The 21,509-nt window shown below is 37.8% G+C and overlaps 1 protein-coding gene and 1 long non-coding RNA gene across 28 annotated transcripts in view; one reads left to right on the plus strand and one right to left on the minus strand.

The window, feature by feature from the left end:
• Window positions 1-14,679, plus strand: part of LOC100937966 (uncharacterized) — a 123,119-nt gene extending 108,440 nt beyond the window's left edge. For all 4 annotated transcript variants that reach the window (XR_010139016.1, XR_010139015.1, XR_010139012.1 and 1 more), the window contains one exon: window positions 12,875-14,679. This is a non-coding gene — a long non-coding RNA (uncharacterized LOC100937966). The remainder of the gene's footprint in view (window positions 1-12,874) is intronic.
• Window positions 7,933-21,509, minus strand: part of LOC129053009 (uncharacterized) — a 160,525-nt gene continuing 146,948 nt past the window's right edge. For 17 of the 24 annotated variants that reach the window (XR_010138999.1, XR_010138994.1, XR_010138995.1 and 14 more), the window contains one exon: window positions 7,933-21,460. The gene's annotated coding sequence lies outside the window, so the exon portion shown is untranslated. The remainder of the gene's footprint in view (window positions 21,461-21,509) is intronic. The other 7 variants (XR_010138990.1, XR_010138989.1, XR_010138997.1 and 4 more) reach the window with 7 other exon arrangements.

The raw sequence follows: 21,509 nt of genomic DNA on the forward strand, positions 1-21,509 counted from the left end.
TGGCCTCATGAGATCCACCCGCCTCAGCCTCCCAAAGTGCTGGGATTCCACGCGTGAGCCACCACACCCAGCCAGGCATTAACTTTATTGCCTTGAATATTTTAATTAATGTTTTATATTTAATCTTAAAGAAGGGGAAATTTTATATCATTGAAGAGACACGCTTACAAGAACTTTTACTAATAAAAGCAGAATTTATTAGTAAAAAAGGGAAAGAAATAGAACATTATCTTCACTTCAGGAGCCTCCTTTATGCCCTTACAAGTCATTATACCCCCAAAAGTAAACTACATTAACTTCTAACACTAGAGATTTGCCTGTTTACGAACTTTTCATATTTTATTTACCTGAAATTATACTTTTTTGTTTCTGCTTTGTTTTGCTTAATATTATCCTTGTGAGATATATCCATGATTTTGCATATGGCAACATTAAAATGAGCATTCTAATTGTGGTAGAGTATTTCATTTTATGAATACTGCAAGTTATCTGTTGCATGATATTTGGGTTATGCCCACAGTTTGACTAATGTTATAGTACTACTACATACAGTTTTGTGCCTGTCTTTAGTGGGTATATGTACACGATTCTGTTGAGTATATCAAAGATTGGAATTGCTGGCTCATAGGTATGCATATAGTTAGCTTTAGCAGATATTGCCAAATGATTTCCCAAAGTGTTTTCACCAATTTACTTTCAGTAATAGTATATAATGGTTCTATTTGCCCCTTACTCTTTTTTTTTTTTTCAGTCCATGGGGTTACTGTAGTATCTCATGACAATTTTAATTTGCATTGTCCTAAAAACTAAAAATGTTAAGCGCCTTTTTATATGTGCAGTTGTTGTATGGGATTCTTATATTGTAAAGTGCCTGTTTGCTTATTTTGCTCATTTTCTACTTTTCTCCTTGTTTCCAAAAAATTGAATCACTGTATATATAAAATCTTTCACTCTGTATTTCAATATTTTCTTTCTTAAGAGTAAGTTTTGAAAGACAGAGTCTTTAATTATAATGTAGCTCAATTTATTATTATTTTTTCCTTTGGGATTAACAGTATTTTGTCTAGTGATTAAGAAATATTTGCCACCCCACCTACATAAAAATATTTTCCTACATTGTTATAGGTTATTCTTTTACTTTTGCATTTACACTGACAATCTACCTGAAATCAATTCTTGTGCATATCTAATTCAGGTAGCATACTTAAAATATCATCCTTCTCCCTTCACTGCGCTGTCACCTGTGTCATAAGTGAAAATGACCACATATGGATTGGGTCTATTTCTTGACTCTATTAATAAAGTCCATTGGCCTGTTTTTTCTATCCTTACACCAATTCTACATTCTCTTAATTAAAATAGCTTGTTTTTTTAGATCTCAATTAAAAAAAATTTTTTTTAAATAGCTTCAGGAGTACAAGTGGTTTTAGTTATAAGGATCAATTTTATAGTGGTGAAGTCTGGACTTTCAGTGTACCCTTCACCCAAATAGTTTACATTGTACCCAGTAGGTGATTTTTCATCCCTTACTGCCTTCCCTCCCTTACTCCCACCTCCCCCTTCTGAGTTTCCAGTGTTCATTATTAATTATAATAGCTTTATATTTTAATCTTAGTTTGTAATATAATGTTTAAACTTTGTCCTTTTTTACAAAGGTTTTAAAAAACTGACATGCTTTTTAAAAAATATATATTTTAAGTCTTTGGGGAATAAAATTTAAATCCAAACAGATCTATTTAAAACATAATCGAACACATTTTATGACAAATGAATAGATCATTGCCAATTCTTTACTTGCCAGTTAAATTTTTAAAAACCCTAAACTCCTTACTTAAAGTATCTTGTGTGTTCAAATATTCACTAAAATACTTTTATTCTCAAATGTGAAACTTCAAAAACTATACAAGAGTATATTCACAAATCAGATTTAAACTGCACCTCTCAGTGGCCCAACTCCCACCCCTTGACCCCAAGGGGTCTGTTGTCCCTAGAGTAGTGCACACTCTCCAGATGTGCCCCTGTAGGTGAGGTGCACATCAACACATTCACCTTCACACACAGTCTTCTCCAAAAGTACAATCATAGTCCTCATTTTTTGCATCTTGTCATTATAAATTCTCAGGATTTAAAAATATTTGCATCTTGTTAGTTCTTGTGGTTTTTGTATTTTTTTTAATTTTATTTCTTCTAAAAAAATGGGATACATGTGCAGAATGTGCAGGTTTGTTATATAGGTATACATGTGCCACGGTGGTTTCCTTGCACCTATTGATCCATCCTCTAAGTTCCCTCCCCTCACCCCCCACCCCCCAACAAGCCCCAGTGTGTGATATTCCTCTCTCTGTCCATGTGTTCTCAGTGTTCAGTTCCCACTTATGAGTGAGAACATGTGGTGTTTGGTTTTCTGTTCCTGTGTTAGTTTGCTGAGGATGATGGCTTCCAGCTTCATCCATGTCCCTGCAAAGGACATAATCTTATTCCTTTTCATGGCTGCAGGTTTTTGTATTTTTTAATGTTTATTGTTCATGTATATACTTATTTAAATTTTCTGTTGAAATCGTTGCCAATTGTTTTGTTACCAAGTATGTTTCACAAATCATGGCTACTAACCCAGTATCTGAGATGTAGTTTACAAATGTTTTCTCCCTTGTTTTAATACAGCCTTTAGTGGTTTTTTTTTCCTTTGAAAAGTGTTTTAAATTTTATTAATGGGACCTAAACATTATACAGGTCATATTTAAAAGGAAAAAACATTAAAAAAACACCTGCGGAGCAGATACTGCCAGCGTTGAAGGAGATTAGAGCACTCAGTTATGGAGGCATCAAGACAAAATGAAAATAACAACCGAAAAAAAAAAAAAACCTTAAGTAATTCCAAAGTTAGCTGCTGATCAGGAGATTAAAAAGTTTTCTCTCTAAATTACATAAACTCTCCTTAAACTTAGTTTCCTGATTTGAATAATTATCAGAATGATGGGTTAGATGGTTGTTAGGGTAAAAGCAGATGAAATATAGAGTGCATTTGCTTACAGTGGTTCAGTGCATGTTACTTTCCTTCTCTCCAGCTCACCTGTCTCAAGGCCAACACCTGAGCTTCTGCCTGAGCCCACTCACCACAAATCAAATTTAAACTGCACCTCTCACTGGCCCAACTCCCACCCCTTGACCCCAAGGAGTCTGTTGTCCCTAGAATAGTGCACACTCAGGTCTGCAGGTTTTTGCATTTTTTAATGTTTATTGTTCATGTATATACTTATTTGAATTTTCTGTTGAAATCATTGCCAATTGCTTTGTTACCAAGTGTGTTTCACAAATCAGGGATACTAACCCAATATCTGAGATGTAGTTTACAAATGTTTTCTCCCTTGTTTTAATACAGTCCTTAGTGGGGTTTTTACACACTAGGTCTACACCCAGGTCTCTTGGCACAAAGCGCAGGATTTCACCTCCTCTGTCTTCCTCATCACCCAGAGGGGTTGCAGAGTAAGGACCTGTGGGGCCACAATAGCAGGGGAGTGGAATCTGACCATTTCTCAAGCCCTGGAAGCACATCTTCTAAAAGGGAGGTGCTCAGGGTCTCCCAGGGAGGGTGAAGGATGGAACCTCATTCCAATCCTGCCACTTACCTGGGGAGGTGACTTAGGCTCTGAAAGCCTGAGGTTGGTCAATCTGTTAAATGGGACTGACCATACCATTCTTACAGAGCTGTATGAGGGGTTAATGAGAAAACTTTCCCAGAGAATATGACATGAAGTGGGACTTCAATGGTCCTTTAAATGTTGGAACACAGCAGTAGGGGCTGGCTGAGCCTCAGGGCTTAGGTAGTCATTATGAAAAATCATTTCTCATTGTTTCTCCAGACGAGAACACAGACATCCAGATAAAAGAAGCAAATCTCTCTCATATGCCTTCAGTTCAAAGTTTTAGAAACAGAATGTTCTCTACATTCTTTAGTGTTTCATAATTCATAAATACTGTTCAATATCATGCCTGTAAGCAGACCCAAATCCACTTCCCCATGGTGGTAAGACAGGCATGTTTGTGAACTCACCTGGTGAGCTCCATGACAGATTGCATCAGGGACACAAGGGGCAGTGATTGTCTAATGAGTGCTCCAGCACTGCTTTGTGTGTGTGTGTGTGTGTGTGTGTGTGTGTGTGTGTGTAGATATATAGATATAGATATGAATATTCTGGACATATCCTGCAGTCACCTGTGCAGGGTCCTCAGATCATGCATAATTCAGCCACATCACATCAAAATTTCAGCAACTTGCTGCCTTCCTGAGAGACAAAAATCCAGGAATTACTGGCATTTCTGTAACACACAATTGTCCATTCTGTTATTAGGTAATAACTAAATATGTGTTGAGCTCGAAAAACATAGTTCATTGGAGGCATCTCATTAACTCTAAAGTGGAAATAAGAGAGCAAGAAGGGAAATGAATATATGGGCAACTTCACAGGTTAAATCTGAGATGAGATGGCTTCTTCACATCAACTTTTAAACGTGCTCAAATTTCAAGGAATTGAAATTTTTAAAAAATCTCTTTGGATCCCTCATCACCCAATCAGCCACAGGATCTCTCTCTCTCTCTCTCTCTCTCTCTCTCTCTCTCTCTCTCTCTCTGTCTCTGTCTCTTCTTTCCCCTCCCCTCTCCCCTAACCCCTCCATTCTTTCTCCTCTCCCCTTTCCTTCCCTCCCCTCTCCTCCCCTCTCCCTCTCCCTGTCCATCCCCCTCTTCCTCCCCCTCCCTCCTTCCCTTCCTCTCTCTTTTCCCCTTCAAAGGCAAGAACCAAAAAGAGGTTTCTGCATTTTCTGTTAACAATCTTCACTTCCCACTGACTCCTTATCCCACCGCACTATGGTTTCTGTCCCCAGAATTGTGATGAAGATGCTCTCCAAGGTCACATTCCACTTGTTTTTCATTATGACCAGTTTTTTTCATCATGAGCAGTTTTTTTGTATAAATGTATTAACATACGAAATATTCCTTTTTTTTTTTTTTTTTTTTAAGACGGAGTCTTGCTCTATCACCCAGGCTGGAGTGTAGTGGCGCAATCTCTGCTCACTGCAACTTCCACCTCCCGGGTTCAAGCGATTCTCCTGCCTCAGCCTCCTGAGTAGCTAGGATTACAGGCATGTGCCACCACGCCTGGCTAATTTTTGTATTTTTAGTAGAGACAGGGTTTCACCATGTTGGTCAGGTTGGTCTCAAACTCCTAACCTTGTGATCTGCCCGCCTCAACCTCCCAAAATGCTGGGATTATAGGCGTGAGCCACCGTGCCCGGCCGAAATGTTCCTTTTAATGAACTCCTAAAATATCCTTGCTTGTCCAGTTGCATCTTTCACCTAACAACAGAGATTTCACAATTTCTCAGACTCTGGAGCATGATGTACTGGCCATAAATCCAATTGCCCCACTCCCTAACTGTGTGGTCTCAGGCAAAGTCCTTATTCTCTCTGTCCCTCAGTTTTTCATCTATGAAATGGAGATTAGCCACAGTATCTACTTTGTGAGGGAACTACGAGCACCAAATGACTCAATACCTAAAAATCACTCGGATCATAACATATTTTAGCCATTTTTATTTCTTTTTCTCTATCTTTATGGGCCATTAGTATCTCTACTATCCCTATGGTGCAGCCTGATATTTACTCACAACCTTTCATGTATGTTGTTTGTTAGACAAGCAGGTTACAAAAGTAAATAGGACGAAAGTAAGTAGAATGAAACTTTGTCTTTCACAAATAAATATATAAATGCATGCAGTTCTGCTTAAATATATAAATACCTGAATAAGGAACTTCTAAAAGAGTTTATACAGATAAACTCATTACCAGGGCTTGTCTTTGAGTGTTCTGTTGGGGAGTGATGTTATTTATTTCCTCTCCTATGCTATCTATTTTTAACTATAATAAATAGCTACTGCTTTTGCAATTATACAAAATAATAAAATGGTGGTGAAACTTAAGCATTCTCAGCCCTAAGCTCAGGAAAGACACTGATATTTAGAATGACGAATGTTCCTGAGACTCAGAAAGGGAGAGAAGATTTTGTGGGAACCTCATCTACATTATAACAGGGCATATTTTCCCCAAATTCCCACTCACACTGATAATTATCAATTTTAATTTTTGCCTAGTTAACTGGGAAAATCAAGGTATTATCATTTGGTTGCATTTTGTTTCCCCAAAAGATACATTGATTTACTAACCCCAGATACCTGTGAATGTGACCTTATTTTAAAAATAGAGTCTTCGACATGCACACGTATGTTTATTGTGGCACTATTCACAATAGCAAAGACTTGGAACCAACCCAAATGCCCATCAATGATAGTCTGGATAAAGAAAATGTGGCGCATATACACCATGGAATACTATGCAGCCATAAAAAAAAGGATGAGTTTGGCCAGGCACGGTGGCTCATGCCTGTAATACCAGCACTTTGGGAGGCCGAGGCGAGCAGATCATGAGGTCAGGAGATTGAGACCATCTTGGCTAACACAGTGAAACACCGTCTCTACTAAAAAAAATACAAAAAAATTAGCTGGGCATGGTGGTGGGCGCGTGTAGTCCCAGCTACTTGGGAGGCTGAGGCAGGAGAATGGCGTGAACCCAGGAGGCGGAGCTTGCAGTGAGCCGAGATCGCGCCACTGCACTCCAGCCTGGGTGACAGAGCAACTCCGTCTCAAAAAAAAAAAAAAAAAAGGATGAGTTCATGTCCTTTGCAGGGACATGGATGAAGCTGGAAACCATCATTCTCAGCAAACTAACACAAGAACAGAAAACCAAACACTGCATGTTCTCATTCATAAGTGGGAGTTGAACAATGAGAACACATGGACACAGGGACGGGAACATCACACACTGGGTCCTGTTGGGGGGTGGGGGCTAGGGGAGGGATAGCATTAGGAGAAATACCTAATGTAGACGATGGGTTGATGGGTACAGCAAACCACCATGGCACATGTATATGTAACAAATCTGCACGTTCTGTACACGTACCCCAGAACTTAAAGTATAATAAAAAGAAAATAGAGTCTTTGCAGATGTAATCAAGTTAAGATGAGACTATTAGGGTGAGCTCTAATCCAATATGACTTGTGGTCATATAAGATAATGAAAATGCCACTAAAGACAGAGACACACACGGAAAGCAACATGTGGTGACAGAGGAAGAGACTGGAGTGATGTCCCTGCAAGCAAGCAACATCATGGATCTATGGCCATCACCAGATATTCGGAACAGGAAAGGAAACATTCTTCCCATAGACTCAAAAGGAGCAAGGCCCAATCGACACCTGGATTTCAGACTGATATTCCTTGAGTTCGATGTTTTGTAGACAGAAGGTTATTGACATTCTTGGGTGTTTCAAAAGTGTTGCATCCAGAACTGTGAGAGACTAAATTTCTGTTGTTTTAAGCCACAAGTTTGTGGTACTATGTACAGCAACCATAGGAAACTAATACAAAGCCTTAGTTTTGGTTAGCTATTTTTTTTTGTTTCTGTGCCCTGATCAACAGTAAGGCTGGAGATCTAATGAGCAGGAGTAGCACATGCTGGTTAGATAAATTTACTCAGGAGCCACACAGCCTGTGTTCAAATCTCAGCCTCACAACTTGCTAGCCTTGCCCTTGTTGTACCCCAGTTCTCCTATGTTTAAAGTTGGAAACAACCGCTCCTCTTTATAGATGGTGGTGAGGATTAAATGAACTATAGATTTAGAATTACAGCAGTATCAGGAACTGAGAAAAATCACAATAAATATTAACCATTTCTATCATTATTTCATACCCGGATTATTTCACACCCGGACTAGTACTGTTTCTACTGCCATTTTTTATTATAATGTGAATTTTAATTTGTTAGCTTGGGTTGACCTTCACAATATGTATTTGTCATAAAAAAGCAGTTTACAAAGCTAAAAGTAGGATACTATTTTATTTCTATTCTTAAATATATAGTTACATTTGCATAATATAACTTCTGAAAAAAATTCAAATCTTGACAGTGCTTATCCATGCATAATAAAATTTTAAGGTTTTTTAAAAATATTTTATTCCTTTCAGGCATTTTCCATTTTTATCTACAAGAAAAGTGTCTTGGTTTTGGAAGTGAAAAAAACAATAAAAACAAAATACCCCTGCCCTTTTCATAGGAAAGTTGCTCAACGTTAGGAATGATAACATGTGTAAGCTAAGACAATTAGGTACTAGGGTGGTCCTAGAATTAAAGTATGAATCTATCTACATGACATCCCCAGGTAGGCAGGTTTAGGGAAATTACAGACACCTGGGGGAAGGGCAAGCACGTCTCTCAGATGAACCTCACATTCAATAGCCAGATGACATTTCTATTTTTCAAGATTTTAGTGAAGGTCATGAGATAAAAGTGGTTTCACAACATGCTTCTTTCTGCACTAGCACAAATAAAGTCCTTTGAATTGACAGCAGGCTCCTCTGTTTACCCACCTAGTTGGCCAAGCAGTGACTGTCACATGGGAGGGAAAGGGGAGGGACTGCATGAAACCACTAGGGCTCAGCACCACAGCTTCCAGAGGAGAGAATCCTAACACAGCGGGATTCAGGGTAAAAGTAGAGTTACAGTCTCACTCGGCCCAGGGCCCCAGGAGTAATCAACACATGTATGAAGTACCTTGCTTATACAATTAAAAATATTAAACCGAAAGGAAAATATACACATGCCAATCACATGTAATAACAAATCATATCAAGTTCTAAATGGGATGCATACCTAAACTAACCGAGGGATTTGGATAGTAGATTGGACACATAAAAACCAACTCCTGGCAATCACTGACTTTTTTTCACCAAGACTGCCCAGATTAGTTCCAGATTTACAGACATAGATGTGTAATAGCGTGAATAAAAGTTGGGAAATTATGCCTGGACAATGGGAAGATATTTCACATTCAAGATACACTGCAAATCCCAGCTACTTGGGAGGCTGAAGTGAGAGGAATACTTGAGCCCAGGAGTTCTAGGCTGTAGTGTGCTGTGATTGTGCCTGTTAATAGCCATTGCACTCCAGCCTGAGCAACATAAGGAGGCTAAAGAGCTCCCGTCTCAAGAAAAACACACACACACACACACACACACAAAGATACATTGCAACATTGTTTTGGGCTGGCTGTCACCTGGGAAACAGGTGACTTAAGACTTTGAACACATCACATTTTTTTTAAATGACTGAAAAATGATATGTACCAATTCTGTTAGTGCTCTCTATAGCACGTAAACTGGAAAAGTGGTGTGTCTGGTTTAGTAGCTCTGAAAGACAGTACACATGTAAAGAGGCATATATGGCAGGTCACAGTGTTGAGATATGAATGGGTATTTGTTCTTCTCATGTTTCTTCCTTTCTCCTTTCCGTCAGATAGCCAGACAACTACAGATAAAACATGCAACAAAATAACACCATATTTCATGCAGAAATATATACATATGTAACAAAGGCTAAATAATGAAAAGTCTAAATGCTTGTTAATGATTACTCCTTTGTAAGAAGGAGGCTAATGCAAGCTGAAGAAACTTTGAATTTCTTTTTTTTTTTTTTTTTTTTTAAGACAGGGTCTTACTCTGTCACCGAGGCTGGAGTGCAGTGGTACAATTATGGCTCAGCACAGCCTTGACCTCCCTGGCTCAGGTGATCCTCCCACCTCAGCCTCCCAAGTAACTAGGACTACAGTCCTGTACCACTATGCTCAACTAATTTTTGTATTTTTTTGTAGAGATGGGGTTTCACCATGTTGCCCAGGCTGGTCTCAAACTCCTGGTCTCAAGTGATCCACCCATCTCAACCTCCCAGAGTACAAGGGTTACAGGTGTGAGCCACTGCACACAGCCCAGACTTTAAGTGAATTTCAATTGTACATATAATGGTTTATTTCTTAATATGAGTATATACAGTATATTCTTTTTGAAGTTTCTTTATTTCTAAAATATGTCAGAACAATGAATGTTTCTATGACTAGTTCTGATTATAAAAATGATTTGTATCAATTTAGAAGTTGTGAAAAATATAGTTATGTCCAGAAATAAATATATAATTAATCAAGTAATCCTACTACTCATTAACTTAAAAAAAGAGTATTATGTTTGTATATTACCCCCATTATACTCTGTATGTATGCATCATAATGTACATTCATTGCATGTGAGTCTAATATATTGAGACATTCAAGATTTGCCAGACAGCATGAAATGAGTTATTAAATGATTCCAAGTTCAAACTAAACTCTGACTCTCAAGTCACCATCCCTAACCATTGGGATATACAATCTTTTTCTGAATAAGGGCTGTGTCCAGCTCAGGGAAAGTGTCTTCTAGACAAGGACAGGTCTGGCATTCAGTCCCCAGGTCTCCTGTTCAGTCTGTTGTACAGAATACTCATCTTTATGCCCTTTTATTCTGTACTGCCTCCTTTCTGGGGTTGAAACAAAGGTTCCTATTCCAGTGTCAAAATGGAAGGTAAAAAGGAATAGAAGAACACATCAAATAAAAAGTAACAAAGTGATTATTTGATCCCAAACTTCCACCATTCTCAGGTATCTCATCCACAAAGAAATGTCACCAAAGGTTCTATAACATATGAGTATGTATGTTTCCTTTCCCAATGTTTCAAATTTAAATGATCTCTGTGGGATGTTCATGTTTAAGTCTTTTGAGGAAGGGAAAACAGAGGGGAGACCAAATATATATTTATTGAAGTATTATGTATCAGATGGTTTCTTTAGTTTTGCTCATTTCTCCTTATAACACTGCTGTGAGGTAAATAGCAATATGCTAATTTTATTGATGAGCAAGGTAAGGTTCACTAAGTGTAACTCACTACCATAGCATCATACAATAGAAAAGAGTGAGTACTCTTCCCTCATCCCAACTTCATCACATTGCATAGCACAGAGAAGGCACCTAACCTCCTACATAATATAGATTAGTGTGTGTGGTTCCCTTACATTCCCAAATACTCACTAAAATATAGTGATGCTATTCAGATTATGAAACAACATCCCTGTTAAATATCAGAAGAGTTGAGATGGGAAGGAAGCAAACACTGGCACTGTGGATGACACACCAAATACCATGCCAGCATCTTGACAAAGATCTCCCCTTGAACATGTCATAATGCTCTCTTGAGTGTAAGGATCAGGTGTATGTGTGTTTGTGGTGAAACATGCAAAACAATACTATGTTTTGTTTAGGGAAGCTCTCGTATGGAATAAAAGGATAAAGCAACATATGGGAATTATAATCATTGCTTTCTGGGTGCTGATTATGTATAGCAGAGAAGGAAGGAGATACAATTAGGGAGGAGTAAAGGTTTTCCTAAGCTGGACTAATTTCATAGTTCTCTCTGTTTTTTATCTGAAACATTTCACAAGTAGCAGAAGTTTTAGGGGATATCGTTTTTATCTTAAATACAGACATTCCCTGACTGTTGATGTTTTGACTTATAATTTTTCAATTTTATGATAGTGTGAAAGTGGTACACATTCAGTAGAAACTGTACTTCAAGTTTTAAATTTTGATCTTTTCCTGGGCTAGCAAAATGCAGTATTATACTCTTGTGATGCTGGTTAGGGAGCAGCAGTGAGCCACAGCTCCCAGTCAGCCATGCAATCACGAGGATAAACAATTGAGACCTTATAGTGTACAGTGTTGCCAGCATTCTTTTGATATTGTTTTGTGTTTTCACATCTCATTTTGTCTACAAATGCTCATTTTTGACCTACAATTATTTTCAACTTACAATGAGTTTATCAGGATGTAACTCCCATAGTAAGTCAAGCATGGGGTATGGAGTATGTACAATCCGTACTCTCACCTTAGCAAATGTTTAATATTGAGCCAAATGCAGAGGTTAAAAATATCGATAGCCAGCAATCCCATCATAATTAAAATTAACATGGTACTAGATCTTTCTAAGAATTTTTTTATACATGGATATATGCACATGTACTGTACATGCATTACAAATGCAATTCATAAAGCTGTTATAATTATATGTACAGTATAGCATCCTGGGTTTTTTGTTATTTTCAGTTTTGCTTTTGTCTTAAGTACTAACATGTGGATGAAACATTCTAAGTACATGACAAGGTATAAGATATAATCTAACTTTGCTTTTTAATGAACTCTTTACAGCTGGCCCAGACCCAATTCCTTAACAATGCATTTGATTAGAAATGCCATACTTGTAGCATCTTAAATGACGTTATATGCCAGGGTCTACTCAAGAGCTTTCTTTAGACTTCTTTAACCTGCATGTCAACCACTCTGTCCAAAACTTATGAAATTATACGCTCAAAGAACACTTTAATACCTGGCAAAGTAATCCCCACTTTTATCATTCAGTCTTTGTATGCATGATAGGAATAATAATAAAAGGCATAAATAGTTACAGGGCACACAGTAGATAAATTGGTTGATATAGATCATGCAACCAGCAAGGAATGGTTACCAGGGTCAAATCCAAGTCCTTCTCACCCAAAAGCCCCCTCCCCTAACCACTGTTTCTATACTGAGTGTCCTTCTGTGTTAGACCAGAGGCCAACAGAGGCAAGAGACTCACCCCAAAAACCACAGTCAGTTGATGGGTCAAGTAACTATGGTACAAATCTGATGACTCCTGTCTTCTGTCTAGCTGACTCATTATTATTCTTTGCTCTTCTGTACTATTTCTTCCTCCCATGGTTCAATAAGAACTCCTTCACCCACGTCACACTAGAAAGAAAATAAGAGCAGAAAGTACATGGAATCAAAGGAATGATAAGATAAAACCAACATTCACTTATTGCTACTATATTTCTAAATGCTCTCTGTTTCAAATCTTCTATTTCATAGGGCACAATTATTTTATCTTGGAACCAACAATCTTCGGAGCATGTATCCCAAAGATACAATTCAAAAAGACAAAAAGGCAGAAGCACAAGGTCATTCTTGGCAGAACAAATTGTAACAGCAGAAGACTGGAAATCAGACAGATGTCCACCAATAAAGGACTGATTGAATAATCTAAGGTGCATCTACATCCTAGATTTCGATGCCGGTATAACAAGCAAGGAAGATTCCCTCTCTCTGCTGCTATGTAGTGACTTCCAGGATATACCATTAAGTGAATAAAGTAAAGTGCAGGAAAATGTGTAGAGCTGCTTTTGTCCCATACCATACCCACTGGCCACTCATAGCTATTTAAGTTAATTAAATTTAAATGGAATTTTAAATTCACTTCCTCAGTCACACTCACCACATTTTAGGTGTTTAATAGTCACAGGTAGCTAGTGGCTACTATGCTGGACAGTTTAGACACAGAATATTTTCACCTTTGTAGAAATTCTATTGGACTCCACTGGTATAGAATATGTCACCTTATATATATGGAATAGGAGAAAACAAATAGAAACATTCTATTTGCTTATATTTTTAAAATTGGAAAGTTTTAATGAAAATTGATTTAAAAAATCATTACCTATAAAGAGAAGGAAAAACAGCCCAGGACAGAAGCCAATAATGTCTTTTCTCTTAAAAATATAATATATATATACTGGCTCCATGCACTGGAAAGGTGAAGAAACATGATAGACCCAGTAGCAATGAGCAACTCTAGTGCCCATATTGAATCCACTTAAAACACATCACACTGAAAGGAACTAGGTTATCTTAGAGAAATGGCTGAGTCTAGGTCTGTGTAGCCATTCTACTAGATGAATCTGGACCAAACTATCATGCCAGAGAGTGTGTCAAAAAGACTCAGAAGCCAAGCTTAAGGGGCTCTTGCTGGACAAAGATGAAGCAACTTGAACATTAAATAAAATAATGACTACTATGGATTAAAACATATTATAATATAAAAACTTCTACAGCTCATGGTGACACTCTAAAAGAAAAATAAAATAAAACAAACAATATCAACTCATTGCTTGCCTTTGGAGAACCCTAGGGAAACAACTCATTGTTTTGAAAAGTGGAAATATTGCAAAAGAATTAGGCACTCATACAACCCTTTCTATACATACTACCCCTCAGTGTAACCTAATGGTTTATGAAAGGAAGTTTACTTAATAGAATAATTCCAGCTAATAAAGCAGAGAAAATTATAGAATTAGAATATCATCCTTTTATGACCTTTAATGAATATAGAACTAAGCAACAATCCTTAGAGGCTGCAGAAAAATCGATGAAAAAGGGATGGGAAATTTTATAATGGATGGATCAGCTAAACAATACTTGAACATAGTAATTAATCTTAACACCACAAGAGGAGAGACAATTAGATACAATGAGCCCCCTGTGTAACACTATAGGAATAAACAATACCACATATGAAGTACTTCTGACCAAAACAAATCTAAATTGAATCAAGCCTCTGAATCTAACACCATTTTGTTAAATTTTTTTATTATACTTTTAAGTTCTGGGATACATGTGGACAATGTACAGGTTTGTTACATAGGTATACACGTGCCATGGTGGTTTGCTGCACCCATCAACCCGTCATCTACATTAGGTATTTCTCCTAATGGTAATATAAAAAGAAAAAGAAATACTTGGAATTCGATTTGGAAAACCTTTCTCCTGTAGCCAGTCCACCTCCATGTGCTTGATACAGTTGACACTTCTTACCCTACAGAAGATTATTCAGCCTATCAGCCAATCTAGAAAATAAAATCATCAGGATCCATGTTTGGTGGTATAGGAACTATTAAGTTTATATTGGAACATTTTGCAAAACATGTTAAAATTAAGTTAAAATGAATGTGGCTCGAAATTAGGATTGTAAGATTTTGGATTTCAACTCAGTTTCCACAGAGAAGAGAAGTTTGGTTGACCTAAATTTTAAATATGTTAGGAATAAGCCCCTGCTGCACATCATTATATTCAAAGTTCTCTATAGCTTCATTTGTGAAAACAAATGGATGAATGGGTATATATTTTTAAAACATGTCTTTGGGATAAAAAGGCATTTTGAGTTGTTGGTTTTCAGGATGTTCCTTCTGGTATTCTTCAAATAAATGCTTCTACAGTATTATAATGATAATTTCATTAACCTGCTAAAATGGGAATGTGTTTGTCTATAGCTACAAGGTGAAAAGTGTTATGAATAATAATTTTAAGATGACAGATATTAAATAGTTCAATTATTATTGATAATAAGATTTTTTTAAAAAAGAAAATATATGTTCATCCAAAAGAATGAACATGAACATTCATAACACCATTATTCATGAGATGTCAAAAACTGGAAAATACACAAACCTCCATAACAGATAAATATAGTGTGAAATATCCAAATAATATAATACTTTACACCAATGAGGATAAGCAATCTACAATATAGACCACAATAAATATTAATTTCACATACATTATGTTGACTGAAAGAAGCAAGACACAAAAGAGCACATGCTGTATGATTCCAAGAATTTCTCTTCTAACCTCCCAATAGAGATTGGGGCAGGAGAGGAATATCAACAACTCATTTCTTTTTATTTCAAGGTACTTAGTGTCTTTTTATGTTATCTGTAGCTTAAACTCAGATAAGTGAAGCAACTTTCTTCTGAGCCCTTGAAAAGTGATTAATTACACATAAGATGAAAAGCTAATACTATATCTGATGGACAGGCAATGTGGTGTGAGAGATTCGGGCAAGAATCCTAAATGGATGCTCAGTCTGCACCAAATCACACTGCAGTCACAGAGTCACCATGGTAACCACTCTGGCCAAGGAAAGCTGAGCAAAAACAAACACCACTATCCCGAGCTTGTTCCTAATATGTACTAGGAACTAAATAGGATTGACATGATGCACAGTAATTAACCTCAAATAGTCCTTACAATAAAAATTCCTGACAGCTTCAGTGACATACAAATGTATACATACTCACATACATACATGCTTGCTCACCCTCTCACCACTCCAAATTCCAGGAATTTATTGAGGTTGATTTACTGGTGGGTAAAGAAGTAAATCTTGCCAGGCATGGTGGCTTGTGCCTATAATCCCAGCTACTCAGATGGCTGAGGTAGGAGGATTGCTTGAGGTTAGGAGTGTGAGAGAAGTCTAAACAACATAGCAAAACTCTGTCTCTGAAAAATGTTTTTAAGTTTAGCCGAGCATGGGTGCACACACCTGTAGTCAGTTATTCAGGAGGCTGAGGTGAGAGGATTGCTTGAGCCTGGGAGTTCAAGGCTGCAGTGAGCTATGATTGCACCATTGCACTCCAGCCTGAGCCACACATTGCAACAAAATCATTTCTGACCACACATATAAAGTTGAAAGGTACTAAACTATGTTCTTTTGGTGTGATTTCTGAAGATGACCTGTAGAATTGTCTCTGGAACATTTTCCTCCATAGTTTCAATATATCGCCAATGACTTGTAAAAGCAGATACAGAAATACAGGTAAACACAGGTTAAGGATCAAATACATTTTCCATCCTAGAGTAAGCTGTGCTTTCAACCAAAAAAATGCCTCACTGATGTTAAACACTTGGTTGCTGATAGTACTGTGAAAATATAGTAATTAGCAATTGTGTTTAACAAATAAAGCCATGTATAGCATCATCAAGAGTATGAAATATTTATGAAAAATCTATCCACAGATGTGCAGTGCCTGTACACTGAACACCACACATCATTGCTGAGAGAATTAAAGAAGACCTAAATAAGTGGAGGACATACCATGCTCATGGGTCACAAACAATACTGAGAAGATTCAGTATTGTTAAGATGTCAATTCTTCCAAAACTGATCTATAGATTCAGAGCAATTTAAATAGAAATCCTATTAAAAAAATTTTAAAGAAACTGACAGGCTGATTCTAACATTCATATGGACATGTAAAAGACCTAGACTACTCTATTAGTCTGTTCCCATATTGCTAAAAACAAACACATGAAACTGGGTAATTTATTTTAAAAAAAGGGGTTTTCGTGGCTTACGGTTTTGCAGGCTATATAGGAACCATAGTGGCATCTGCTTCTGGAGAGGCCTCAGGGAGCTTTAACTCATGGCGAAAGGTAAAGCGGGAGCAGGCGTTTTACGTGGCAGGGAAGGTGCTACACACTTTTAAACAACCAGATCTCATGAGAATTCTATTATGAGAACAGAACCAAAGGGGGAAAACCACTCCCACGATCCAATCACCTCCCACCAGGCCTCATATCCAACATTGGGGATTACAATTTGACATGAGATTTGGGTGGGGACACAGTTCCAAACCATATCAACTATGAAGTACAACTTTGATAAAGAACAAAATTAGAAGACAAACACTACCTGATTTCAAGACTCCTTACAAACATACAGTAATCCAGACAGTGTGCTATTGGCATCAAGATGGATTAGTAGATCAAAGGAACAGAATAAGGAGTCCAGCTATAGACCCACAAGTATATGGACAACTGAGTTTGACAAAGATGCAGTGGTGATTCAGTGGGGAAAGGATCATCATTTCAACAAATGGTGCTGGGACAAGTGAATATTGACATGCACAAATATAAACTGTGACTCAGATATCACACTATATACAAAAGTCTATTCAAAATGGACCTGAGATCTAAATATAAAACTTGATGTTATAAAACTTCTAGCAGAAAAAAAAAACAACAGGAGAAAATCTTTTTGACAATGGGTCAGGTGAAGATTTCATAGATGAGACAACAAAACCAGAATCTATAAGCAAAGAAATTGAAAAATTGGACTTCCTCAAAGTTAAAAACTTTAGCTTTCCAACTACATGGTTGAAAAAATAGACAAGTAAGCTGCTGACCGGGATAAAATGTTTGAAAATTATATATCTAATAAAGGACTTGTATCCAGAATATGTTTAAAATCTTAGTAAGAAGAAAACAGACACACCAGTAAAGAAACGGGCAAAATATTTGAATAGACATTCCACTAAAGAGGACATACAAATGTCATGTAAGCACATGAAATGATGCTCAGCATCACTCGTTGTAAGGGAAATGTAAATGAAAACTTCAATGAGATACTACTAAACTCCTGTGAGAATTAAAAAAATTAAAAAGACAGATTGTACCAGGCTCTGTCGAGGTTGTGGAGGATGAAACTCTGATACATTACTGGTGGTAATGAAAAATGGTACAAACACTTTGAAACAGGCAGTTTCTTACAATGTTAATCTTACATCTACCATATGATCCAGCCATTGCACTCCTAAGTATTTATTAGAGAAAGAAAGCCTATTTCCATGGAAAGACTTATTCACAAATATTCATAGCAGCTTTGTTTACAAGAGATCCTAATTGGAAATAATTAAAATATCCAACAACAGGTGAATGGATAAAAAATTTATGATATAGCCATATACTGGAATACTATTCAGCAATAAAAAAGAATGAACTATTGATATGTGCAACAAAATGGATACATCTAAAAATAAACTGGGTGAATGAAAGAAGCCAAACCAAAAATCAAAAACAAACACAGAAAAACATTTCTATGATTCCATTTAAATAAATGTCTAGGACATAAAACTTAATCTATAGTGACAAAGTATTGTGTCTGTCTGGGGACAGGGCAATAGGAGCGATAGAGAGTCCTAGTAGTACAGAACTGAAAATCTTATGTTCTGGGAAACAATGATAATAATATTTAGGCCTAGCTGGTTATTTTAGGGGACATGACTGGGTATCATTATAATAGAGCAAATTATATGGAAATTATTATTTTTCAAAATATTGAATTTTGTATCTGACATTTTGACAGTTTTAACTAATACTTTGTACATTTTTACCTTCTTAAAAAATGTATTACAGAATGGATAATAACGTGGTTACCATTGAAAAATGCATATTACAATCTCCAGTTGCTTGGAAGACCTTCTGACCAACTGTGTATTTCAATGCCCATCTGAGAGATACATGGGAATCACTGATGATTATTTATACAGGTAGAAAACATATGTAAATTTATTTCAAATACATGTTAAACATCAAGTTGATTCCCCAGATGAATTATTCATTGCTTTGTGACAACGAAAGGCATTTTTAACATGGGCCTCAAGGGTGGCTACAAAGCACATAGCTGCTGATAAAAGGAAATTCCACCTGCTAAACCTCTTCTCCAAAGATGGGATCAAAGGAGTTTCTCTGCTTTTAGACTATTTTATAAACCTCACAGAGCTATTCCACAACATGCTTTTGTTAGGATCTATTAACTTACTTGTGCCAGGCATCATATCCCACCAGGGATGGAAGTCCTGGGGGTCTCCTTAGGACTGATGCCCTTCAAATCTGAAGTAGAAGCTTCAGCAGCCATCAAGACCCAGATCCTCAAAGCCCATCTCCTTCATACACCTGTTATGAGTTCAATAACCTGATGAAGATCTGCACAGGGACAGAGAGAATCCAGCAATCACTGTGCTTTCTTAGAGTAACAGTGTGCCGGGAACCATGTTAGGCACTGGGTCAGTGACCAGTGACACTGACACAATTGGGTAGTGATCATTACAACCAGAAGATACAATGGGTTTCCCACCAGGGCCTTTTTCTCCTCCTTTCCTCCTCTATCTTCTAACAACAAATCTGTAAAGGACTAAGAAGAGGCCTGAATTCACACAGGCATTCCTGATCGTGCAGTAACCACAGGGCTATGGGCTTGCACCTGTGTTATCACTGCAGATTGCAGCAATCCTGTGGGTTAGCATAATTATCCCCATTTTACAGAGGGGGACACTGGGCTTAGAGAGTCCTTACTTGTCTCATCCTCCCACATCCCACCTTTATATAGAAAGTAGCTCCAGGACACCAGGAGCAGGACACCCCACTCACTGGGGCCAGGAGGGTCCCAGCTCTCTCCCTCATGAAACAGTGAGAGCAACTTGTTTCAAAGTGGGAGTGAGGGAACTTAGATCTGGGATCCCTTCGTCTCCCCACATCCTAAGGCACTTCAGCCCCCACTATGGGGCACTCACACCCTCAACTGAGTCCCAAACACCTGAAGGCGGGACCCTGCTATTCTCACCAGCCCACAGGGGTCTCTATTAAAAGTCATCAAGGTCACAGTAATGACTTCTGGTTTCTATGGCAACCGTGGTGCTCAGGCTTGTCCTCCACATCAGAAATGCTTCTGCATAGCCTTCTGTCCCCTTGCCTTCCTCAAATAAATAAATAAATAAATAAATAAATAAATAAATAAATAAATAAAAACTTCACTTTTCCACTCTTAGGCCACCTCCTGAGGAAGCTTACTAATTAGTGGAACTAGCCTCAGACAAGGGCAATTTGTGGAATTCTGCCCAGCTTGGTGAAACAAAGCATCTCCCCATTGGCAGTAATATTGTCTGCTTTAAAAGTGACAGTAGTTGGGTATCATCACTACACAGAGACGCAGGGAGGTATCCTAGGGGCTCCTGGTGATGAGCTAACCTTCTGAGGATGATGTGTAAAATTTACACAACACGCTAAGCAGTTAGCTATCTGTGGCAGAAGACTAAGAGACTGTCTATAATCGTGTGTAAATGATGTAGGAACACCAAGAAATGTCATTTAAAATATCTCAGTTATTTCAGGGAGGCAGGCCTATAATAATGTAATCATTTAGTAGGCAGAAATCTAGTCAATTGAAACATACATTGGCTCATTTGGGGGAATTCTTATCCACCATTCTTAATATTTTCTTCCATGTGGAGAGATTGATACCCAAAACACTTCTGGCCTCTTGATACACTCACTCCTCTGTCGCAGGAATGTCTCATCTAGTTGGTGAGTTTGGAAGGAGAAACAGGTTGCACAGCCCAGGTCCTCTCCCTTCAAAACTCTTGGTTGTAATCTTCACTTAACCAAGCATATGTTCTGCTCTGTCCTCAGGGGTGGGGCTTACAATAGGTCCACAGCTCTACTCTCCTGTGTCTCGCTGACTCCCCAACTATTCCTATAGTCTTGCTTCACAATGCTTGGATCTTTAAGGGGCCCCCAAAAATGCCCTCCATTTCCAAGTCTGAGTTGTATACCAACTGAGAAATACCACAAAAGAATAAGAAGAACAATAAACTGACTTTATTCTTTATAAAGGTGATACTGGAGAATGTGACATAGATTTGCTGGCACATGGGTTTCCTATGAACAAACCCCAGAATTGGACAGACTTATCCAGTGATACATTGGGACCATCACAAAAAAACAAGGCCTGCATTGCATATCTATCTGCTGTCTGCTGAAGGAGCCCTGTCTATGTGTGCCCAAGGAAAGTGACTTCCTTGTTAAGGGCTATCCCTGTAGCAGGAGAAAGTCTTTCAGGACACCTTCTTAGAGAAACACTTCTCAAAGTGAATAAATATACCTTGTACTCCTTGCATACTCACCAAGCAACCTGCAGAAGATACAGCTTTCCATATGGCTCAGGGAGCAGTTTACATCAACATTCTCTCAATTTCTTAACACAAGTGATTGCATCGGAGGCTTATCCTATAGAGAGAGAATGGAATTATGTTGTAAATTGCAAGAATAGATAGAA

This window comes from Pongo abelii, chromosome X (genome assembly GCF_028885655.2).
Source record: "Pongo abelii isolate AG06213 chromosome X, NHGRI_mPonAbe1-v2.0_pri, whole genome shotgun sequence".
NCBI classification, from domain to species: Eukaryota; Metazoa; Chordata; class Mammalia; order Primates; family Hominidae; genus Pongo; species Pongo abelii.